The following is a 24,057-nucleotide window of genomic DNA, read 5'->3' as shown; positions in this document are numbered from 1 at the left end:
TAATCTCCCTCACCCTGTAACCTATCCCAAACCTCACCACCGCGCCCCCCCCCCCCCCCCCCCCAACACACAACCTTTCCAACAGTATAAAAGCCAATACATCTCTAAAGTTCTTCAGTTCTGAAGAAAATAAATATTGGGCGGGATTCTCCCGCAACTGGCTGGATGGCCCGACGCCAAGAGCAGCGCGAACCACTCCGGCGTCAGGCCGACCGGAAGGTGCAGAATCCTCCGCACTTCCAGGGGCTAGGCCGGCGCCAGAGGGGTTGGCGCCAAGCCAATTTGCGCCGAAGGGCTGGTGCGAGTTGGTGCATGCGCAGATCGGCTGGTGTGTTTCCTGCGCATGCGCAGACCGGCTGGCGTGTTTCCTGCGCATGCGCAGACCAGCTGGCGTGTTTCCTGCGCATGCGCAGGGGGGTTATTCTCCGCGCCGGCCATGGCGGAGCCCTACAGAGGCCGGCGCAGAAGGAAAGAGTTCCCCATGGCACAGGCCCGCCCGCAGATTGGTGGGCCCCGATCCCGGGCCAGGCCACCCCCCCGCTTCCCGCCATGATGGACCATGTGCATTTCACACCGGCGGGACTGGCCAGGAAACGATGGCCGCTCAGCCCATCAGGGCCTGGAGAATTGCCGGGGGGGCCGCTGCCAACGACCCCCGACTGGCGCGACGTAAACCTCGCCCCTCCCCGAAAACCGCCGCCGGAGAATATTGCAGCCGGCGGGGGGGTCGGAGAATCCTGTCCATTGGGTTTGAAACATTGGGCAGGATTTACTGGCCACTCCGAGGTGTGTTTTTTTGGCAGGTGGCGGCCCACTAGCGGGATCTGCCGGTCCCGTCGTTGTCCACGGAATTTCAAATAATGAGGACTCTGTTTCGGTACTTGTTGGAGTTAGGAAGGATGAGACGGGGGTTCTTATTGAAACGTATAGAATACTGAGATGCCTGGATAGAGTGGATGTGGAGAGGATGTTTGCACTTGTAGGAAAAATTAGAACCAGAGGATCCAATCTCAGTCTAAAGGGACGATCCATTAAAACAGAGATGAGGTGGAATTTCTTCAGCCAGAGGGCGGTGAAACTATGGAACTCTTTGCCGCAAAAGGCTGTGAAGGCTAAGTTATGGAATATTTTTAAGAGAGATAGATAGGTTCTTGATTAATAAGGGGATCAGGGGTTATGGGAAGGCAAGAGAATGAAGATGAGAAACATATCAGCCATGATTGAATGGTGGAGCAGACTCGATGGATCGAATGGCCTAATTCTTTTCCTATGTTTTATGGTCTTATGTTCTTATTGAGGGCAAGATGATGTTGGAATCGCGACCCAATCCCTTTGCCTGTAAAAATTCCACCTGTAATACAGGAAATCTGGCAGTCAATTAGCACACATCGAGACACTGTTTTGAAAACGAGCAGCTAATCTTTTTTCTCAGTGTTATTGGAGTAACTGCTGGCCAGGATACTGGTGAAAATCTCTTCAAAATAATGCTGCCGGATCTTTTACATCCAACCGTGAGGGCAGGCAGGGCCTTAGTTAGCATCTTATCTGAAAGAAAGAAGCACTTTGAATAGTGCAACACTCTGCCAGTACTTAATAATAATAATCTTTATTGTCACAAGTAGGCTTACATTATTACCCTGCAGTGTCAGCCTAGATTGTCATTTATCTCAAGTGTTTGGAGTGAGACATAATCTGCCCGTGTGGCAAGATTTAACTCCAATTCGATCTATAAGTTTGCGGATGATGCAACTGTGGTGGGTCGTATCTCAAACAACGACGAATCAGACTACAGAAGGAAGATAGATCACTTGGTTGCATGGTGTACCGAAAACAACCTCTCTCTAAATATCGGCAAGATCAAGGAACTGATCATCGACTTCAGGAAGCGTAGTACAACACATTCCCCCGTCTGCATCAATAGCTCCGAAGTGGAGATGGTCGATAGCTTTAAGTTCCTGGGGGGTCACCATCACCAGCAGTCTGTCCTGGTCCACTTACGTTGATGCAACAGTCAAGAAAGCCCATCAACGTCTCTACTTCCAACGGAAGCTAAAGAAATTCGGCATGTCTGCATCGACTCTCACAAACTACTACAGATGTGCGATAGAGCATCCTATCTGGCTGCATCGCAGCCTGGGATGGCAACTGCTCGGTCCTAGATCGCAAGAAACTGCAGACTGTGGTGAACTCAGCCCAACGCATCACACAAATATGCCACCTCCACATTGATTCTATCGCTTCCTCAGGAAGGCAGACAGCATTATCAGAAACCCCTCCCACCCAGGCATTGCCTTCTTCCAGACCCTTCCATCAGGCATAAAATGTACAGAAGTCTGGTGACCCGCACATCCAGACGTAGGAACAGCTTCTTCCCCACAGCTACTAGACTCCTCAATGACTCTCCCTTGGACTGATCTGTTCCCTGTAAGAACACTATTCATGACATCCTATGCTGCTCTTGCTCATGTATTTGCTTTGCTTGGCCCTTGTTCCGCACTGTAACCAATCACTATTTGTTGATGTACTATTTATCAATGTACTTTGTCGATTATTCTTTTTGTCTACTATGTAAGTACTGTGTATGTTCCCTTGGTCGCAGAAAAATACTTTTCACTGTACTTCGGTACATGTGACATTAAATCAATCAATCAATCAATCAGAGGCAAATATGTTATTCCTAAACCACAGCTAATTCAGAGGAGGAAACTAGGAAAGAAATATCTCACAAATAGGAAACTGAAACCAGAAAATATTAGAGGCTGTTAAAACTTGGTAAGAGGTGCAATTCATCAACTTGCTATAAATGTGATAAATGAATCAAGGATGATGGCAGCTCTTTAAGTGGTGGCATTTTTTTTCCATTTTGCTATTTCTGTGAACCAATAAAATAGCACAAAGAGGCTAATTTCCTCTTGCTGCCAATTTTAGTCAAAGAGCAGACAGGAATAAATGGGTGGCATTGTTCTTCGTTTACTCTGTCACTGAAATAAGCATTGGAGTTTGAGCGGAAGATGAGTGCTAAATAACAGAATACGATGATGTCCAGAACGTTTGGAACGGTACTGGTCTTGCCATTGTGTTTCAAAGTGTAAAGGTCCTTCCTGTTTATTGCCTATTTATTCCCTTATTTCCCTTTCCTTTTAGTTTTGCCGTTACGCTTTTGATCCGTGGATGATTAATTGACATGTCACTTGAAGGTATCATTAATTTAAGCAGGAAGAATCCGGAAGGCTGTGCTGGTTTAAATAGAAGTTGCACAATTTCTGGCTGCAAAGACGAAGATGGGTTGGGACACGGTTTGATTGATTTGGCTGGTGGCCAATGAATTGGCCCAAAGGGTTGTGCTCTGCCCGGGTAACAGGTAGTGATGGGATCCTATTCCACTGGGATGTTTTTCAGAGTCCGAAGGTTTGAGTTTGGTTTCAGTTTTGATCCTGACAGCATGGTGTAAGATCCAGCTACCTCTCACCAAAAAGATCCACTTAATTATCTTCAGGAGGCCACTGTGAGGGCTGACTCTCTCTCCAGAAAGCTTCTGGGTGCTGTTTTCCGGGAACTACAGGGACCTGAAGACGAACCACGAACTGAAAGAAAACTTTGATGTGGAGTAAGTTGCCTCTCTGGGAAAGTTGAGGGTACTGCATTTTTAAACTACAGAGTACTGAATTAACGAATCTACAAAGATGATCATTGCAGGCTGTAAAACAGTACTTTAATCTGCAAGCTTGCTGTGAAGAAAAGTGTGCTAAGAACATCGTCTGGTACCAGGGTCCTGGGTTCAATTTCCAGATTGGGTCACTGTGTGGAGTCTGCATGTTCTCCCTGTGTCTGCGTGGGTTTCCTCCGGGTGCTCCGGCTTTCTCCCACAAGTCCTGGAAGATGTGCTTGTTAGTTAAATTGGACATTCTGAATTCTCCCTCGTTGTACCTGAAAAGGCAACGGAGTGTGGCAACTAGGGGATTTTCACAATAACCTCATTGCAGTGTTAATGTGAGCCTACTTGTGACACTAATAAAGATTATTAAGACTTTTTTGACCCTCCACTTATGATTTTTACCCCTTTTCACCCTTCTGTGTTTGTCTGTCTTGTGTGTGTGTGTATGTATGTGCAGAGGGTGGGGGCAAATTAAAGTGGGTATCAGGTATTAGCTTGATGTTAACCAATTGTGTTCACTGCATATTTAATGATACTTGTTGTTATAAATAAACGGTAACCATGTTTACATTAATAAACCTGGTGACTGAATATTGGGCAGCCAAGGGTCAAAGATTTGGGGTACTTTTATAAGAATTATTGGTCAATTCACCTGTGTTGTGATTCCAGGGCACGTGGGGCTGGAATTGACTGCATACTAGTCCAGGGTGACCGAACAAAAGAAAAAGATTGTATTCTCGCCGAGTCACTGAACCATCTTGTGGTGGTATATTACAGATCACATATGGAGTCTGAGTTGCTGCGATAACTTGCAATTTGCATGCATGTTGTCGTCTGGAGGTATGGATAGCAATGGTTGAGGCTCCAACTTTATTTCCATCACATGATCACCAGGAATCTCTCCCGCTTTTACTGTCAGCCATTGTCATGCGTTGGAAGGATTTTCCGGTCAAGGTTCAACTTTCTTGACCGTCGTATGTACACACATTCTATGGCCATCCAGTCCCAGAGTGGGCCTTAAACACAAAGCTTTAGGCTCAGGCTGGGACTCTGCCTGTAACTCTGATACTGCACCACAACACCTCCAATCCAACTTGTAAACCTGTGCAAAAGAAATCCTGTGTATTTATCTCTGCGTTTCGCTTGAGATTTCCCTAATTTGAGGCCAGGGCGAACAAGAGTTCACTAAGCTATGAGGGTCCAGCTGTGTCACAACAGGGGGCACTGCCATAAGCATCCTGTGAAAGAGTTCTTTTTTGTTCGATACAGAGGCTGCTTCAAAGTTTGGGCAGCCCTGCTTCAAGCATCCAGATACCTCAGCATTTTACGACATACTCTGATAGCTGGATGGAGAGCAGAAATCAGGGAAAAAATGTTTTGAAAGAAGAAATCTGAAATGTGACATTTCTCTTCCTTGTTCCAGTGCCAGACTGTTGACAGTCCAATCTTTTACAGAGCCCCGATTAACTCACTGTCGAACACTAATCTCTTATGGAGGTCTTGCTCCCTGTTTAGAGCAAATCTGTGTTAAATCTGTGTCACATGACATATAACAGCACAGCAAAAAAACCCATGACTACAGATTAGCAAGAGTTTTATCACTCACTTGAAGCTCAGGCTGGTCACTCTGCAACTTGATAAGAAGTTTGATAAACCCAAAAATGGGCTTTGTTAAGCCTTTTCTCTCAGCAAAGTTTATCTCCGTGACATTTACCATTGCCAATAGTCTGACAGTGATTATCTCAATCTATTTTTACACTCCTTTAATGGTAGGATAGTAAAACTCTGAGAAACACTCCTGCACTGCATCCCCCTTCCCCCCACCAGTCCCCAACAAGAGAAAACCATGTTACAGATCAGGAGGGATACATCTTCAGGAAGAAGGTCAGACCAATGTCTGTTTTGCTAGTTTACCAGCACTAGACATACATTTAGCAGTAGGAATGGCATGCACCCAGGACTGTGTGGGCATTGCCATTGCCAAACTCGTGTGGGCCTCATTTTCTTGGGGTCCCGTGCAGACACCTAAAACATGGATTAGACTACTTGAATATGTAAATGAGGGGCCCAACATTTAAATGACAACTATAACAATTTGGTCACCTAAAGGCAGGTTAAATGTTGCAAATTACAGTGGGAGATTGGGCCTTCCTCAGCTCTGGAAATTTAACGGCATCATTATTCATCTGACTCCTGTTTGTAGGATCTCATTGTTCTCAAACTAGATGTCATTTTTGGTTCCAAGTGACTGTGACTATGATTCACAAATAAGGGGAGCGGAGGGGAGAAGGATTAATGCAGTGTGATTGTGGCCAGCAGCTGCTACAGCTGAGTACAGGGAATAGCTGTGTCAAGCTACAGCACCACTGAAGAATCCTGAGAGCCACATGCCTACTCATCAAAACCCAAATTTGGCCTGTTCCATATGTATGTGGTGTGTGTGTGCGCGTGTGTGTGCGCATGTGTGCGCTTGTATGTGCGTATGTGTGTGTGTAAGTGTGCGTGTGTGCTAGTGCGTGTGCAGTGGTGGGGGCGGTGGTGGTCTAGTGGCTCAGTGGTAGCACCCTGGCTCTGGGCAAGATGCTCTTGGTTCAGCTCCCACTCCAGGACTTGATCGTCAAGGAAGGTGCATTCATAATGTGGTTAAGCAGGTTGAGTATCAACTTGTAAATCCTACCACATGCACCACTGAGCAGGAAGGATTCCTGGTCAGCCATGTGATGGAAAGAATTTGGAGCCTGTACCATCACAATCCATTGCTCCAACAACAAAAACACATATCTAAAAGTGTATGTTGCCATAGCCACTCAGATTCTTTTGGGGGCCAGTTGGCTCAGTTGATTGGTTGACCGATGTGGATCAGATTGACAACAACATAGAGTTGAATTGCCATTCGGCTAGGGTACATTCAGAACCTGCTTCCTTGCCCTACCCATGGTGGCGATTGCGACGCTGTGGGTCAGACTTGACTTTGAGAATATAAACTCAAGAGGAAGAAGACATAAGTAAGGAACCTAACCAACCTTCCCTGTAATTATTCTGTTGTGTACGACCCAGTAATATAAGTGTGCATAGTTTTATGGGCCTGCTGCCTGGTATCATGTGCTCAGCCTCTGCAGGAACTTCCAGATTGTTGTATGAATGTACAGATTTGAATGAACAATAACCTAATATTTATTTTAGGTGACCACTAAGGATGCTTGGGAGGTATTGGGAAGTAACCCAATCCGGTTTCAAGATGGATATTTCTCGGGCGACACAGCAACACAGGACAAAATTGGTCCTTCTTGTACCCAATTTACATCCATAAAATGGGCACATGTCTAGTTTCTATTCTCCAGCCCTCTTTCAATAAGCATTAAACTTTAGTGTACCTTCTCTTGTTCCTTCTTTCCTTTGGCAAACAAGCTGCAGATACTTGTTTGACATACCAATGTATGGATGACAGTTTATCCCTAAAATGCCATAATTTGATTTCAAATGATCCAATAAGGCAAGAATTCAAAGAAACAATTTGACTGTCCATGTGTCGAATGTCGTCAGAAGCTCAGGTTCCAGGACACTTGACATTGTTGTGGGTGCATGAAGGCTGTTCCCTTCCAAAATGCTCAAGTGGCAAATCCTAGGTCATATCATATCATTTATGCAGTTTATCAAATCATTACATTGTGAATTTTATTTGGCTGTCATTACCATGCACTGTGCTACAGCGAGAACCCATTGAGGAGAATGGAAAGTAATATTTTCTAACACTCCCATCACTTCAAAACATTTGAAAACCATGGGGGTGATTCTCTGATATTGAGGCCAAGTGTTCGCGCCGTCGTGAACGCCGTCGCATTTCACGACGGCGCGAACAGGGCCCGGGCACGACCTATTCTGGCTCCCACAGGGGGCCAGCACGGCACTGGATTGGTTCACGCCGCTCCAGCCTTCTTACGTGGTGCCAAATGGGCGCCGCGCCAACCCACGCATGCGCAGTTCGGGCAGCTCAATCCTGCGCATTGGAGAATCGCCCCCCCATGTGAGCCATGAGCAGCATTCCCAACCCCTAATCACTGGAGGTAATTGTGTGTACGTGCTGAGCATTAACTGGAGATTCACTTGTGCCTCTGTGAAAAGAAACATGCCACGTTGGCCATTAACAGGTCCAGGCATGGGCGACCAAGGGGGTCGCCCGACCCAAATGTCTGCCCCTTCTCTGCGGCTACGTTCATGGACGGATATCCTTAGAGAGGGTGGAAGCAGTGTCCACTGGCACGATTGAGGCCTCCATGCCCAGGGGGCACCAAAGGGACCAGGGTGTTTTATCAATACCTTTAGTCACATTTTACTTTGATGTTTTAAGTTTTCCTTGAGATTAATTTAATTTTGATCCCTTTAAGGACTGCCTTTTAATTTGTCCCTTAATTTGTTAATTTAGTTTAATTAGATTTTCCCCAAAATAGTATAAAAAGGAACAGGTCAAGTTGGCCATTAACAGGACAAGGCAGCAAGTGATCAATTGACCGACTTGAGTATCTGCTCCTCTTCCGCGGCTACGTTCACAGCTGGGTGTCCTGAGAGAGGAAGAACATGGTGTCTGCCAGCATGACTGAGGGGCCTTCCATGCCAGTGGGCAGCATGGGGGCTGGGGTCCTTCGTAGACCCTGATGATTCCATTTTAACTTGAAGTTTGTAAGTTTCCTCTAGGATCGGGCTCATCAGCCGTGCAAGGACTCACAGAACCCATGACCAGTAACTCAGAGTTTCTTAGGAGGACAATCATACTCGTTAGCAAGTGATGGCCAAAGAAGAAGACGACAACATGCAGCACACATAGACCCGTCCACTAACAGGAGACGGAGCAGGCGGGGGGAGAAGAGAATTTCGCAGGAATATACCGGCAAAAGAGTGAAGCCTGGAGTTTATATGTGATGGGGACATGAGGAAGAGGAAAGTAATTACTGCTTCCTGCTTTTTAAGTGCGGAAACAGCAAAACTATTTTTAAAATTCTGTAATAAAATGTATTGTGAAAATACAAGCTTATCCTTTAACATTTATAGTAGCTAACGAGCAGGGCAGGAATCAGTCGCACCAGTTTTCTTTTACAATAACAATTTCCTCCTCGACTGCATCTGGCACTATTAAAGGATATTTGGGTGTAAAGCTGCCTGTCAGCCATCTGTAGGAAATTCATATTGCTGCACAGTCAAGAGTTGACATTGCTAATACAATACTGGTCAGGAACAAGATGGGAGAAAAGGACTGGATCCTTAGACAATTTCCCTGTCTTGGATGGAACTTTAAAGCAAGGCCCCATGTACCCTCTCAGGTAACATAAAAAGGCCCTAAGTGAAGAAAGAACAGGGGAGTTCTCCACATTGTCCTGCTTTATCCCTCAACCAATATCACTAAAATAGATTATCTGGTCATCATCATTTTGTTGTTTGGGAAATTGGTGTGTGCAAATGTGTTGCCATGTTTCCGACAACAATGCCTTAGATCCAATCATCTTCAGCTGCCTCATCAATGGCCTTCCATCTATCATAAGGTCAGAGGTTGGTATGGTTCACTGATAACTGCACAATGTTCAGCACCATTTACCACTCCTCAGATACAGAAGCAGTCAATGCCCAAATGCAACAAGTCCTGGACAATGTTGATAAATGGCAAGTAACATTCACACCACACAAGTGCCAGGCAATGATCATCTCCAACTAGAGAGAATATAACCATCGCCCCTTGATATTCAGAGATATCACCAAATCTCTCACTATCAACATTCTGGGGAGTTACCATTGACCAGAAATTGAACTGGAAGAGCTGTATAAATACTGTGGCTACAAGCTAGGAATTCTGCAGCGCATGACTCCCCAAAGCTTGCCCACTATCTAAAAGCCACAAGTCAAGAGTGTAATGGAATATTCTCTTCTTGCCTGGAGGGGTGCAGCTCCGACAACACTCAAGAAGCTCGTCATCATTCAGGACAAAGTAACCCACTTGATTGGCACCCCTTGCACAAGCATTCATTCCTTCCACCACTGACACACAGTGGCAGCAGTGTGTACCATCTATAAGATGCAGATGGCTCCTTAGGCTGCACCTTGAAAACCCATGAACTCTACCACCAAGAAGGACAAGATCAACAGATATATGGAAACACCGCCACCAAGAGGTTCCCCTCCAAGGAACTCACCATCCTGACCATGGAACTATATCACCGTTCCTTCACTGTTGCTGGGTCAAAATCCTAGAACTCTCTCCCAAACAGAAAGGTGGGTGTATCTGCAACTCAGATCACGAAGGCAGCTCAACATCATCATCCCATGGGCAATTAGGAATGGGCAGTAAACGCTGGACTAGCCAGCAATTCCCACACCCTGTGAAAGAATAAATACATTTTAAATGTGGTGGGGAAGCTGCAGTTGCTGCTGTGACCATTGCACCTCAGCGGGTCTGTGCTGGGGTGAAGGGAGAAGGCATCAACGGTCCTCCAAGCTGCTGCTGGGATACCGCCTCCAGTTAAATTTCAGGCTCCTGCGTCAACAGGAGGCCTGTCTGCCATCAGGAAGGTGCCAGCAACATCACCAGCTTTACCCCAGTTGGCCCATTAAAGGGCCCAATTGGTCACCAACCCACTGCCAAGCAGGTAGCTTCTACCACATTGACCACTCCTTCAGCAAGAATGCTCGGAGGCTGGGAACGGCGGGTGGCTGACTCCACATGCTGTTTTACAATGTTGCTTCTGGTCCTACCTCTTCATCCACCTCTATGGGACTGGGAAAATTCAGCCCACTGTTTCTGTAAAAGAATAGTGCTTTCTCTGAGGCTGAAAATTCCAAGGCATTAAAATTATGGAAATAAAAGAACAAGAACAAAGAAAAGTACACCACAGGAACAGGCCCTTCAGCCCTCCAAGCCTGCGACGACCAAGCTGCCCGTCTAAATTAAAATCTTTGACACTTCCGGGTTCCGTATCCCTCTCTTGCCTACCTATTCATGATTTGTCAAGACTCCCCTTAAACGTCACTGTCGTCCCTGCTTCCACCACCTCCTCCGGCAGTGAGTTCCAGTTCCAGGCACCCACTACCCTCTGTGTAAAAAACTTACCTCGTACATCTCCTCTAGACCTTGCCCCTCGCACCTTAAACCTATGCCCCCCCAGTAATTGAACCCCCTACCCTGGGAAAAGGCCTCTGACTATCCACTCTGTCTATGCCCCTCATAATTTTGTAGACCTCTATCAGGTCGCCCCTCAACCTCCGTCATTCCAGTGAGAACAAACCGAGTTTATTCAACCTCTCCTCATAACTAATGCCATCCATACCAGGCAACATCCTATAGAAATAAAAGTCTCTCAGTGGAAGTTTACCTTTTATGATCAAACGTTTTATTTCTGGGTTCTCTCTCAGACTCGAGAAAATAAATTTCCTGTTGTGATGTTGTACGAAGTAAATAATGGCATGATGGGAAAACTGGTCAACTACTGGGTACAATGAAAGAAAAACTGACTTTGCATGACCTAAAGCACGAATAAGATCAGAGAAGGTCAAGTTGTTCCGAAATGCCTGGGCTCTGTAAATTCTGATAAGACTAACTCGTCATAACCCAAAGCAGTCTAAATATGACAAGATAGGGCCAGAAAAAGTCTCCTCCAATTCTTAAACATGCGATCAAAAGACAAGATAATGGCATGAGACCCAGAGTCCTGAAAGATCAGCAAGGTGACGCCTGTTTTATGATATTGCTTATGTTTTTACTTCTGATTGAATTCCTGACCAAGCTGTAGTTACGTAATCCTGATTCTGACAATGTATAAATATTGAGTGGATTCTCTGTGAAAGCGCGGACTTGAGAAGGAAACAGCAGTTTTTACTGACTGCTCTCTGACTGCAAGTTTCAGCCATTTCTGCATGCAGCTGTAATTCGTAAATAAAGCTTTGTTTTGTTTTATTAACGAGCGTTGTTGAATCTTTCTATCACAGTCCAGAAGCGGGAAAAATATTGACTTCGACACTGTCGAAGGTTAACATTTTCATTCTTCAGTACATAAATCAGTCTCACTTCAAGAAAATGATTGCCAGTGGGACATTCTGCTCTGTTATGCTCTACGTGTATATAGATTCTGCCACCTCTCTGGGATATCCTACTGCTCAATGACAACAAATCTAGTTTTAATGAGGTCTTAAAGGACCGGTAGCTGGTGCTTCTTCTGATTAGTATTTTCAACAAGTACATTCATGTACTGGTTCAAAACGTTGACTGGCAAATAGTCTTGGTTTAGGAAAGGTAATGTTTAGTTTGTTGATCTGACAGGCAAACGGCTACCAAGAGGCTGCATATTCGGCCTTTTTTAGGTGGATTCTTTTGCTCTTGACTGACGTTCTTCAATGCTTACTAAGGTCGCCAACCCTCCAAGACTGTCCTGGAATTAATAATCAGTCTTCTGGACACTGCTACAAGTAATCCGGGGAGAAAATATCGCAGAGGTATAAAGAACTGTGCTTACTTTTATTCTTTGAACACTAGTTCATTTGTAATGGGAGAAAAGGTTGTTTTGTCTGTTGGAGTGTGTGGGGTGGGGTGAGGTTTGGGGTTGTGGTGAGTGGTAAGGAAAATTCCAGGATATTACTTTTTTGATTCTTTGGATGTGGCCTTCGCTGGCAGGGCCAGCATTTATTGCCCATGAACTGAGTAGCTTGCTCAGCAATTTCAGAGTTAACCACATTGCTAAGGATATAGATTCACATGTAGGCTAGACCAGGTAGAAACAACAGTTTTCCTTCCCGAAAGTACATTTGTGAACCAGATGGGTTTTTGCAGCAATTGACAATTATACTTTTTTAAATTCCAGATTTTAAAAAATAACTGAAGTCAAATTTCATCATCTGCTGTGGGGGGATTCGAACCTGGGTTCCCAGAGCATAACCCTGGATCTCTGGATGACGAGTCCAGTGACAATACCACTACACCACTGCCTCCCCATTTGGCAATCTGCAGAATCTATGCCACGCGACATCGGCTGGAATTCTCTGGCTGTTGGCTGGTGGCTGGTGGCCGGATTCTCTGTCCCGCCCACACCGCATACCTGCCCGGGGATTTTCCGGCGGCATGGGGTGGGATTCAATGGAAAAACCCATTGACGGTGGCGGAAACGGGGAATTACACCACCAGCAAACGGCACGTCGCCTCCCGCCGCCGAGAAACCAGCGGCTGGGAGGCCAGAGAAACCTGCCCTCAAGAGTTTAAATAGTCATCCCTTAAGCTACGAGCTCCAATTATTTTAATTTTTTTTTTTTTTTTTTGTATCCAATTAATGTTTTTCCAATTAAGGGGCAATTTAGCATGCCCAGTAGAGGTTCTCAGGTTTTTCATGTTGATTAGTGCAAAAGGAATTAGGTTGTTTTTTTTTCCAGGAGATTTCATGACATCCCATCTTCTGTCTCAAACAGCTATTAATTTTTTCATCTCCAATATTTTTCTAATAGACAGCAGTGTTCCAAGAAACGAAGCAGAATCAATCTTTTAATGACCTTCGATTTTTCTCCTACGTTGTTCTCAGAAGTGCCAAGGGATTAAGCTTTCATTTCTCAAGACTCCAGGATGATGCTGGGGGTTTGGCAACCCTCTGCATTCCTCTGGGGCCTAACAAGACGGCACAAAGACATGTTGGAAACAGATTTATGTGTAAAAAATTTACTATATGAGTGAACTATAACCCTTGGTATCTCCGAACTTACAGTTGTTCCCTGAGGGGAAAGATTTCAGGGCATCGTTGGTTTTAGCTGGATGCTGGACTTAAGTCTCAGACTTAAATCCACCTCCATTAGTCATGGCTCTGCCTGTGTCTGAAGTGCTGACTGAGGTGTTCCCAGGGGAAATCAGAAACATTTAGAAATAAGTGGCAAGCTCTGACCGAGTATTTTCAGAAGTAGGCTCTTGTCCCAATTCTGGCTTCACTTTTTTATTGGCAGATATGGTAATATTACATAGAAGAGCAAGTTGCTGAGGGAGGATTGGAAAGCTTCAGTGCAACCGTTTTCAATGAGTGATAAATCCTTTTATCTGTACTGTAGTCCATACTTTGCTCAGTGTGTGATTCGAAACCACAGAAATTGGGGCGATCGGATCTGTAATTTGAACTCAGCGTAGCATTCTTAAATTTAAAAGGGAAACAAAAGAACGCTGTTTGGACAAGTGAATAAAGGCAATTCAGAGAGAGATTAGCCTAAACGTGAACCCATGGAATTATAGGCAGGCATGGGTGAGCTGCTCAATGATGCCTGCCCCATATACCTGATACTTGTAGCATCATGAGTAGACCTTTCCTAAGTCCGCAGTCTGCTACCATGTGCATGTTGCTGGGAGAGGTAAACAAAATCAGTCTTAATGAAAGGAGAAAAATGTCTGGAGAACTCCTCTTGGACTCCCTCATACACAGGGTGCAGGTGAGCTTAGTGCTGACACTGTTGATAAAGGGACCTGAGGACCAAATAGGAGCAGAGCTGAGAGATGGGAAGGAGACAGATAGATAGAAGTGTTTGTGGAGATTTTCTCACTGACAGTTAGTGTGGGACCACCATTACCCAGAGATCAGAGGAGATCAGCAGTCAAGGGCATTCAGTCTCCAACTCCGGGTAAGCGTTCTCCAAGGCGGCCTTCAGGACGCGCGACAACGCAGAATCGCCGAGCAGGAACTTGCAGCCAAGTTCCGCACATGTGTACGGCCTCAACCGGGACCTTGGATTCATGTCGCATTACATTCACCCCCCCCCACCCCCCCCACCATGTGGCCTGGGCTTGCAAAATCCTACCAACTATCTGGCTTGAGACAATCCACATCTCTTTAACCTGGGGTTACCCCAATCTCTGGATCTGTAAAGATTCAATTACCTGCAAATGCTCGCATTCTAAGCATTGTCTGGCATCTTTGACTTTGTCTGTATATATATGTTTCTGGAACAGACCTCTCCATTCAACTGAGGAAGGAGCTGCGCTCCGAAAGCTAATGATTTGAAACAAACCTGTTGGACTTTAACCTGGTGTTGTAAGACTTCTTACCGAAGTCCATATTGACTACATCTACCTGCCCTCATCAACGTCCTGGTCACTTCATCAAAGGATTCTAACAAATTTGCAAGGTATGATCTGCCATGCACAAAGCCGTGCTGACTACTCCTAATCAAACCCTGTCTTTCCAAATATCTGTAAATCCTATCCCTCAGAATCCTCTCTAATAGCTAGGTCAGGCTTTGTGCTGGGATGTTGGTGGAGGAGCAGGCCATGGAATACTCAATGTTTCAGCTAAAAGTTTCAAATGATGTGACTGCTTAAAGACAAAAGGCTCCAAACATGGATCAGTGCCTTTCCAAAGGTTGTACAGAGGTCAGTGAAAATTAGTGGCAAAACAAATGTACAGGCAGGAAACAGTCTGTGGGCAAGTAATGGAGGAAAGCAGCATCCACAACCTTTGTTTAATTACTCACAAAGTGAAGTGTTACTGCAGTGAAATGCAATCACCCGACGACTGAAACAATAAAGCTGCCTTCACTCCAATGTGCCTTCAAAACAAGGTCCAGATTGCATTCGGTTAATTAAATGTGACACCTCTCCTTTTCTGTTGTGTGTCTTACATATTGGAATGAGAATTGCTGCTGATTTACTAACTTCAATCTGCAACCTGCTAACTTCAATCATTGACAAAGTACTCTTTCCCTGCTCTCTGTGAATTGAGGAAGGAATCTAGGACTAAACGGTTCGTATTTTTTAAAAATCCTCTTGGGCCCAGTGATGTCATCTATCAGTCCCAGGTGAACCATGGCTCAGGTTCAGTATGTTAACTCCAAGGCTACCCTCTGTGCCAACCTGAAAAATATCAACTTATTGAACAATTGTGGCATGTTTAGGCTGGATTTTATCAGCCCTCCTGGGCCTAGTGGGGGTAAAATGTGACCCTGCCCACCTGCTTCCCACGCACTGCAAACAGGTTCCTCATAATATGGGGGATCGATAAAATGCCCACTGGGCTGCCTGTTCTTAAACGTACTTGTGGTAAACCACGTTATTGCATTATATGCATTGTATTGTATTGTGCATGCCTGGCCTTGTCCAGGCAGGCTCCGCCTGTGGCTCCTCCCCTCGGGCTTCTGTATAAAGGTGGCAAGTCTCCGCCTCCAGATCCAGTTCGGGTCCAGAGGCAGGAGGATTGCTGTTTAGTGTATTAAAGCCTCAGTTACGTTCATCACTCGTCATGTGTTATTGATGGTGTATCAATTTAATACACTAAACTCCTAAAGGTGAGCTGGTTTAGCTCATCTAAATCGCTAAATTGCTTGCTTTTAAAGCAGACCAAGCAGGCCAGCAGCATGGTTCGATTCCCGTACCAGCCTCCCCGGACAGGTGCCCGAATGTGGCGACTAGGGGCTTTTCACAGTAACTTCATTGAAGCCTACTCGTGACAATAAGCGATTTTCAATTTTCAATTTCAATTTCATCACTCAAGCCTGATCGCTTGGAGCTGGACCCACAGGCAGCTGACGCTACAGAGACGTTTGAACACTGGCTTAGCTGCTTCGAGGCGTACCTCACATTCTTCAATGAAGACCTCACAGACCTCCAGAAGAAGCAGGTCCTGCACGCACGGGTGAGCCCAAGCATCTTTCCCCTCATCAGGGACGCCCCCTCGTACGCGGAAGCAGTAACGCTGCTAAAAGGACAATATATGAAATCAGTTAACCAGGTATATGCTAGGCACCTCCTCGCCACGAGACGACAGCGCCCTGGTGAATCACTCGCAGAATTCCTGCGTGCCTTGCGCATCCTCTGCCGGAACTGTGACTGCAGGGCGATATCGGATACCCAGCATGTGGAGCTGCTGATCAGGGACACTTATGTCGTGGGCATGAACTCTAACTATATTCGCCAGCGTCTACTAGAAGGTGGGGGGTGGGGGTTGGGGGGGGGGGGGACACTCGGCCTCCCAGAGATTGTACAACTCTCTAACTCACTGGAGGTGGCCTCCCAGAACATGGGGGCCAACACCTCCGACCTCGTGGGCACAACCATCAACCGATCCGGGTGCGACACAAGCCTGCGCCTCGCAGTGGCCCGCCAACGCCAGAGGCCCGAGGTGCTACTTCTGTGGCCAGGGTAATCACCCCAGACAACACTGTCCGGCACGGAACTCAACTTGTAGCGGCTGTGGGAAGAAGGGCCACTTCGCAAAAGCCTGCCAGGCCCGATCCCCCCTCAAGCTTCTAGGCCCAGCTGCTGCGGCCACCGCCATGTGTGACCCGTGGGCACCACCATCTTTAAATCTGGCCGACACGTGCAACCCATGGGGGGCTGCCATCTTGGCCGCCATCGCTGCAAACACCCGCCGTGCGCGATCCATGGGGGCCGCCAACTTGGGACCACTGCAGCCTCCCGGGAGCCCAGCTCACCCAATTGAACGCTGGCCGCCGCTACCTCCAACTGGCGAACCGACCGCCTTCCGACACTCGCCTGCGTCACACTTGACCAGTCCTGGCCGCACCACCTCGCGAAGTCCACGATGACTGTCCGGATCAATGGGCATGAGGTGGCCTGCCTTTTCGACTCCGGGAGTACAGACAGCTTCATACACCCAGATACGGTCAGGCGCTGCTCCCGCCCCATCCTACCCGTGACCCAGAAATTCTCCCTGGCTTCCGGATCCCACGCTGTACAAATCTGGGGGTACTGTGTCGCAATGTTTACCATACAAGGCGTAGAGTACACCAACTTTAAGCACTACATCCTCCCCCACCTCTGCGCTGCTCTATTACTGAGGCTCGACTTCCAGTGCCATCTCCAGAATCTTACCTTAAAGTCCGACAGACCCCTGCCCCTCCTCACCCTTAAGGGTGAAAAGGCTGTGCAGGGCCTTGATAACGGAGGCAAAGGTCATGTCAGGGCACAGGATGGTGAAGGGGAATCTGAAGTATTCGCCCCACCCTCCCTCTTTGCAAACCTCACCCCGGACTGTAAGCCCGTCGCTACTAGAAGCAGACCTACAGTGCCTAGGACAGGGCCTTTATCAGGTCGGAGGTCCAGCGATTCCTGCGAGAGGGGATCATTGAGGCTAGTAACAGCCCCTGGAGAACCCAAGTGGTGGTCGTCAAGACTGGGGAGAAGCACCAGAGTGTCACGATTACAGCCAGACCATTAACCGATACACGCAGCTCGATGCGTACCCCCTCCCCCGAATATCTGACATGGTTAATCTTCTCTACAGTTGACTTGAAGTCCACGTACCAGCAGCTACCTATCCGCCCGGAGGACCGCCAATACACTGCCTTAGAGGCAGATGGCTGCCTCTACCACTTCCTAAGGGTCCCTTCCGGCGTCACCAATGGGGTCTCGGTCTTCCATAGGGAAATGGACTGAATGGTTGGCCAGTACGGGCTGCAGGTCACATTCCCGTACTTAGACAACATCACCATCCGTGGCCACGACCAGCAGGACCATGACGAAAACCTCCGACGCTTCCTCCACACCGCTAAACTCCTGAACCTCACCTATAATAAAGAAAAATGCATCTCCCGCACAACCCGCCTAAGCCATCCTTGGCTATGTCGTGGAACACAGAGTCCTAGGGCCCGACCCCGACCGCATGCGGCCCCTCCAGGAACTCCCCCTTCCCCAATGCCCCAAGGCCCTGAAGAGATGCCTGGGGTTCTTCTCTTACTATGTCCAGTGGGTCCGCAACTATGTGGACAAGTCCCATCCACTAATCAAATCCACCATTTTTCCCCTGATGGCTGAGGCCCACCTGGCCTTCAATCGCATCAAGGCAGATATTGCCAAAGCCGCGATGCACGGTGTGGACGGGTCCATCTCTTTCCAAGTGGAGAGCGATGTGTCGGACTTTGCTCTGGCCGCTACATTCAACTTGGCGGGCAGGCCCGTGGATTTCTTCTCCTGTACCCTCCATGCCTCCGAAATTCAACAATTCTCCGCCGAAAAGGAAGCCCAAGCCATCACAGAAGCTGTGCGATATTGGAGACATTACCTGGCCGGCAGGCGATTCACTCTCCTCACTGACCAACGGTCGGTTGCCTTCATATTCAATAACACACAGCAGGGCAAGATCAAGAATGACAAGTTTCTGAGGTGGAGGATTGAGCTCTCCACCTACAGCTATGATATATTGTATCGACCTGGGAAGCTCAATGAGCCCCCAGGTGCCCTCTCCCGCGGTACATGTGCCAGCGCACAAGTAGACCGACTCCGGTCCCTCTACAATGACCTCTGTGACCTGGGGGTCGCCCGCTTTTTCCACTTCATCAAGGCCCGTAACCTGCCCTACTCCATCGAGGAGGTCAGGTCCGTGACCGGGGACTGCCAGGTTGCGCGGAGTGTAAACCACACTTCTATCGGCCAGACAGAGCACATCTAGTAAAGGCCTCCCGCGTCTTTGAGCGCCTCAGCATGGACTTCAAAGGGCCCCTCCCCTCCACTGACCGTAACGTGTACTTCCTCAACATTGTTGACGAATACTTCAGATTCCCCTTCGCCATCCTGTGCCCTGACATGACCTCTGCCTCCGTTATCAAGGCCCTGCACAGCCTTTTCACCCTGTTCGGGTTCCCCATCTACATCCACAGTGATCGGGTCTACTCCTTTATGAGCGATGAGTGGCGTCAGTTCCTGCTCAGCAAAGGCATTGCTTCCAGCAGGACGACCAGCTATAAGCCTTACGGTCGAAAAGTCTCCCAGTCTCCTGCTGGCAGGAGGTCCTCCCTGATGCGCTCCACTCCATTCGGTCGCTCCTATGTACAGCCACTAACCAGACTCCTCAAGAGCGTATGTTTGCCTTCCCCAGGAAATCCACCTCCGGGGTCTCGCTTCTGTCCTGGCTGACAGTCCCGGGGCCCATCCTTCTCCAGAAGGATGCGAGGAGCCATAAAACCAACCCCCTCGTCGAGAAGGTCCTGCTTCTCAATACAAACCCCCAATATGCCTACGTGGCACACCAGGACAGGCGGCAGGACACAGTCTATCTTCAGGATTTGGCTCCTGCAGGTTCCCCGGTGACCATCACCACCACCCCCCACCCTACACCATCTTCCCCCACCCTTGCCCACCTCCCTCACAAACTGACACCCGCAGGCCCACCGGCGACAAGCACCACCACCTTCGCCCATACACTGCCCCCCCCCTCGCTGACTCAACATCTGGTGAAGAAGACGACAACATGCTCCCGGACATGCAGGTCTCGACGCCGGAGCCCACACCACAGCCGGGACTGAGGCGATCATGGCGGGAGGTCAAGGCCCCCGACAGACGTGACCTTTAAGACCACTTCACCCCCGCCGGACTCTTTTTTCAAACAGGGGGTGAATGTGGTAAAACTACTTTATTGCATTTTATGCATTGTGTTGTATTGTGCATGCCTGGGCTTGTCCAGGCTCCCTCCAACTGTGGCTCTTCCCCTCGGGTTTCTGTATAAAGGTGGCAAGTCTCCGCCTTCGGATCCAGTTCGGGTCCAGAGGCTTGCTGTTTAGTGTATTAAAGCCTCAGTTACATTCATCACTCGTCGTGTGTTATTGATGGTGTATCACTATTGAGGCCCATAACTGCCCAATTAATGGAAGGAAAGGGGGGAGCTTATCAATAGGGGAGGGGGGTGGTGAGGTGGGGCCCTGTGTGCATCAGCAACAACCTCCATGATATCACTCTGCCCCCATTTGTTCCTTCCTTCTTCCTCTCCGACACCTCTTAGTGGATTCCAGCCCTTTAATTCCCACAGTCTCTGCTCAGTGACCTTTCATCACGAGGACTCTGTGCCAATTCAGGGCATTTTGCCCAGCTGCTGGCCCCTTTGATCTCTCCCTGTGGGGAAGCAGCTCGTAGCCACACAACTTGCTCTTCACCATGGCATGACTGCGATTGGAATTTGAGGACAGGGGAAGCCATGTCCCAGAATGCTGGGGGAAAGAACAACTATCCCATTGTGTCATCCCCAACATCTAAAACTAGGAAAGTCAATGCATGAAGGGATCCTCTAAAAGGACATTTCAATAATGGGAGCTTTCAAGGTCAAGGTGGTTATTTGAAGGACATGTTATTGAGCAGAATTGCTCTGACCAGGAACTTAACCTTCAGTGCTATACCATAATGTAAACGATTGCTCACCTGTGGACCTTCAAGGGCAGTGTTTTTTTTTAAGTAGTTTTGTTTCTAATTAAAATGATTTCAATATGGAGATTATATGCAATATTTTCAAAACTAGCTGGCAGTGAGAGTTGCGAGGAGAATGCAAAAATGTTTCAAGGGGATTTGAAGAAGCTATGTGAGTGGGCAAAAATTTGGCAGATGGAATACAATGTTGGGAAGTATCGGTTTATCCATTTTGATAGGAAAAACAGAAATACAGAGTATTTCTTAAATGGTGAGGGGCTGGGAAATGTTGAACTTCAAAGGATGTCGTTCACGAATCATTGAAAGCGAACATGCATGTACTGCTTCACAGCTCCAGGGACCCAGGTTTGATTCCCAGATTGGGTCACTGTCTGTGCAGAGTCTGCACATTCTCCCCTTGCCTGGGCTCCTGTTTCCTCTAGGTGCTCCGGTTTCCTCCCACAAGTCACAAAAGATGTGGGGCGGGATTCTCCGACTCCCCGCTGGGCCGGAGAATCACCGGGGGGGGCGGCGTGAATCCCACCCCGCCGCCCTGGCACTGGCTGCTGGATTCTCCGGCGCCGGTTTTTCGGCGGGGGCGGGAATCGCGTCGCGCTGGTCGGGGGCAGTTGGCAGTGGCCCCCCCCCCGGCGATTCTCCACTCTGCGATGGGCCGAGTGGCCGCCCGTTTTTGGCCAGTCCTGCCAAGGTGAATCAAACAAGGTCCTTAACGGCGGCACCTGGCTCTGCGGGCCGCGGGGGGGATCTGGCAATCGGGGACCAGTGAACTGCGGGCCAGCCTGTGCCATGGGGGCACTCTTTCCATTCGCGCTGGCCGCTGTAACGGTCCGCCATGGCCGGCGTTGAGAAAACCCCCCTTGCGCATGCATTGGGATCATGCCAGAACACGCTGGCATTCCCGCGCATGTGCGAACTTGCGCCAGCCGGCGGAGGCCATTCGGCACCGGTTGGCACGGCTCCAACCCCGCCTGCGCCGGCCTAGCCCCTTCCGGGCGGCCCAATGCCAGAGTGGTTCACGCCACTCCTCGGCGCCGGTACGGCCCACTCCGCCGGATAGCGGAGAACCCCAGCCGTGCTGTTAGGTAAGTTGGACATTCTGAATTCTCCCTCTGTGTACCCGAACAGGCAACTGGGGGATTTTCACAGTAACGTATTGCAGTGTTAATGTAAGCCTAACATACATAGAAGCATGTATGTAAAGATGTCTTACTGCAATTATATAATGTCTTGGCAGCACTGTGGCACAGTGGTTAGCATTGCTGCCTACGGCGCTGAGGACCTGGGTTCGAATCCTGGCCCTGGGTCACTGTCCGTGTGGAGTTTGCACATTCTCCCCATGTTTGCGTGGGTTTCGGTCCCACAACCCAAAGATGTGCAGTGTAGGTGGATTGCCCACGCTAAATTGCCCCTTAATTGGAAAAAATGAATTGGGTACTCTAAATTTTTTTTTTAAATTTTAAAAATTAAAAAAATTATATAATGTCTTGGGGCAGGATTCTCTGACCCCCCCGCCGGGTCTGAGAATTGCCGGGGGGGGGGGGGGGCGGCGTTAGTCCCGACCCCGCCAGCCGCCGAATTCTCCGGGGCCGGAGATTCGGCGGGGGCGGGAATCATGCCGTGCCGGTCGGCGGCCGCTCGCAGCGTTCCCCCCCCCACCGGCGATTCTCCGGCCCGCAATGGGCCGAAGTCCCGCACGTAATATGCAGGTCCCGCCAGCGTAAATTGGACTTGGTCCCTTACCTGCGGGAATGGCGGCGCAGGCGGGCTTCGGGGACCTGGAGGGAGAACGCGGGGTGATCTGGCCCTGGGGGGTGCCCCCACGGTGGTCTGGCCCGCGATCGGGGCCCACCGAGTGCTGTGGGGGCATTCTTTTCCTACTCGTCGGCCGTGTCAGCCTCCGCGATGGCCGACGTATAGGTGAACACCCCCCTGCACATGCGCAGGGATGACGTCAGCAGCCGCTGACACTCCTGCGCCGGCCGGCGGAGTCCCTTCGGCTACGACTGATGCGGCGCCAAAGGCCTTCCACGCCGGCCGGCGGGGGGCAAACCACTCCGGCGCCGGCCTAGCGCCTGAAGGTGCGGACGATTCCGCACCTTTGGGGCGGCCCGACGCCGGAGTGGTTCACACCACTCCGTCCCGCCGGGACCCTCCACCTCGCCTGGTACGGGAGAATCTCGCCCTTGGTGAGACCACACCTCTAGTATAGTGTGCAGTTTTAGTCTCCTTACCCAAGAATAGATATACTGGCCATAGAGGAAATGGATCAAAGGTTCTCCAAACTCAATCCTGGGATGGAGGGATTCTCCTCCAAGGAAAGATGAAATAGACGGGGCTTTGGAGTTTAGAAGAATGAGAGGTGATGTCTTTCAAACATACAAAATTCAACAGGGGTTGACAGGGTATGTGCAGGAAGGATGTTTCCCCTGACTTGGTGTGGGGGTGAGGGGTGTTTAGAAAAGGGGTTCACAGTCTCAGAATAAGGGGCAAGCTGTTGAGGACAGAGATGAGGAGAAATTCTTCACTCAAAGGCTGGTAATTTTTTGGAATGCCGTGCCCTACAGGGCTGTGGGGGCTCAGTCATTGAGTATGTTCAAGATTGAAATCAATAGGTTTCTACATATTAAAAACATCAAAGGATAGAGGGATAGTGCTGGAAATTGAGGTTGAAATAGACCAGCTACAATCTTGTTGAATGGAAGAGTCGGCTCGAAGGGCTGAATGACTTGGTTTGGATGGTCTTATGTTCTTGATATTCCAGCACTGTTCTGCAGTGCTGGAGGAAGTGCCCTGCATAGTGTAGGAAACCCTCAAAACAACCAACTTGCCTGCAGTCATGGGGTCCAACAAGGTAACACTTCACAAATCTAGCACAAAGTGGGTCAGAAACTTCCATCTCATTAGGGTGGTGGCATGCAGACGTTTGAGTACTGACTGCAACAGTGGTTTTTCAAAAAAACAATTCTGAGAATCAGGGCCAGAGACTGAATAAGAGATTAGTATAAAAGGTAGAAAGGCTGCTTTGTTTATTGGGTGTGTGGTCAAGAAGAATAAAGGCTGGTGCGGAAAATTACCTTTATATTTACACGTGCCAAGAAAACTTAATAAAACGTGCCAGGCACAAGGAAGAGAAGCTTAATCCCTCATGTTCTTTAAGCATGTAGTGCTTTCATTTAACACTATTATATAGTCTTGTGGAACACATTCAGCTCCTTGCCTGTAAAATGCCAGAATGCCGGGTTTATTCCTCACTCCC

At 48.5% G+C, this 24,057-nt stretch overlaps 1 protein-coding gene across 6 annotated transcripts in view; it reads right to left on the bottom strand.

The window, feature by feature from the left end:
• The window catches only part of jcada (junctional cadherin 5 associated a), a 415,634-nt gene that overhangs the window by 268,465 nt on the left and 123,112 nt on the right, over positions 1-24,057 (bottom strand). The window lies entirely within an intron of this gene.

Source organism: Scyliorhinus canicula, chromosome 5 (assembly GCF_902713615.1).
Source record: "Scyliorhinus canicula chromosome 5, sScyCan1.1, whole genome shotgun sequence".
NCBI classification, from domain to species: domain Eukaryota; kingdom Metazoa; phylum Chordata; class Chondrichthyes; order Carcharhiniformes; family Scyliorhinidae; genus Scyliorhinus; species Scyliorhinus canicula.
The sequence above is the reverse complement of the archived record's forward strand: the minus strand, read 5'-3'. Positions and strand labels throughout refer to the sequence as shown.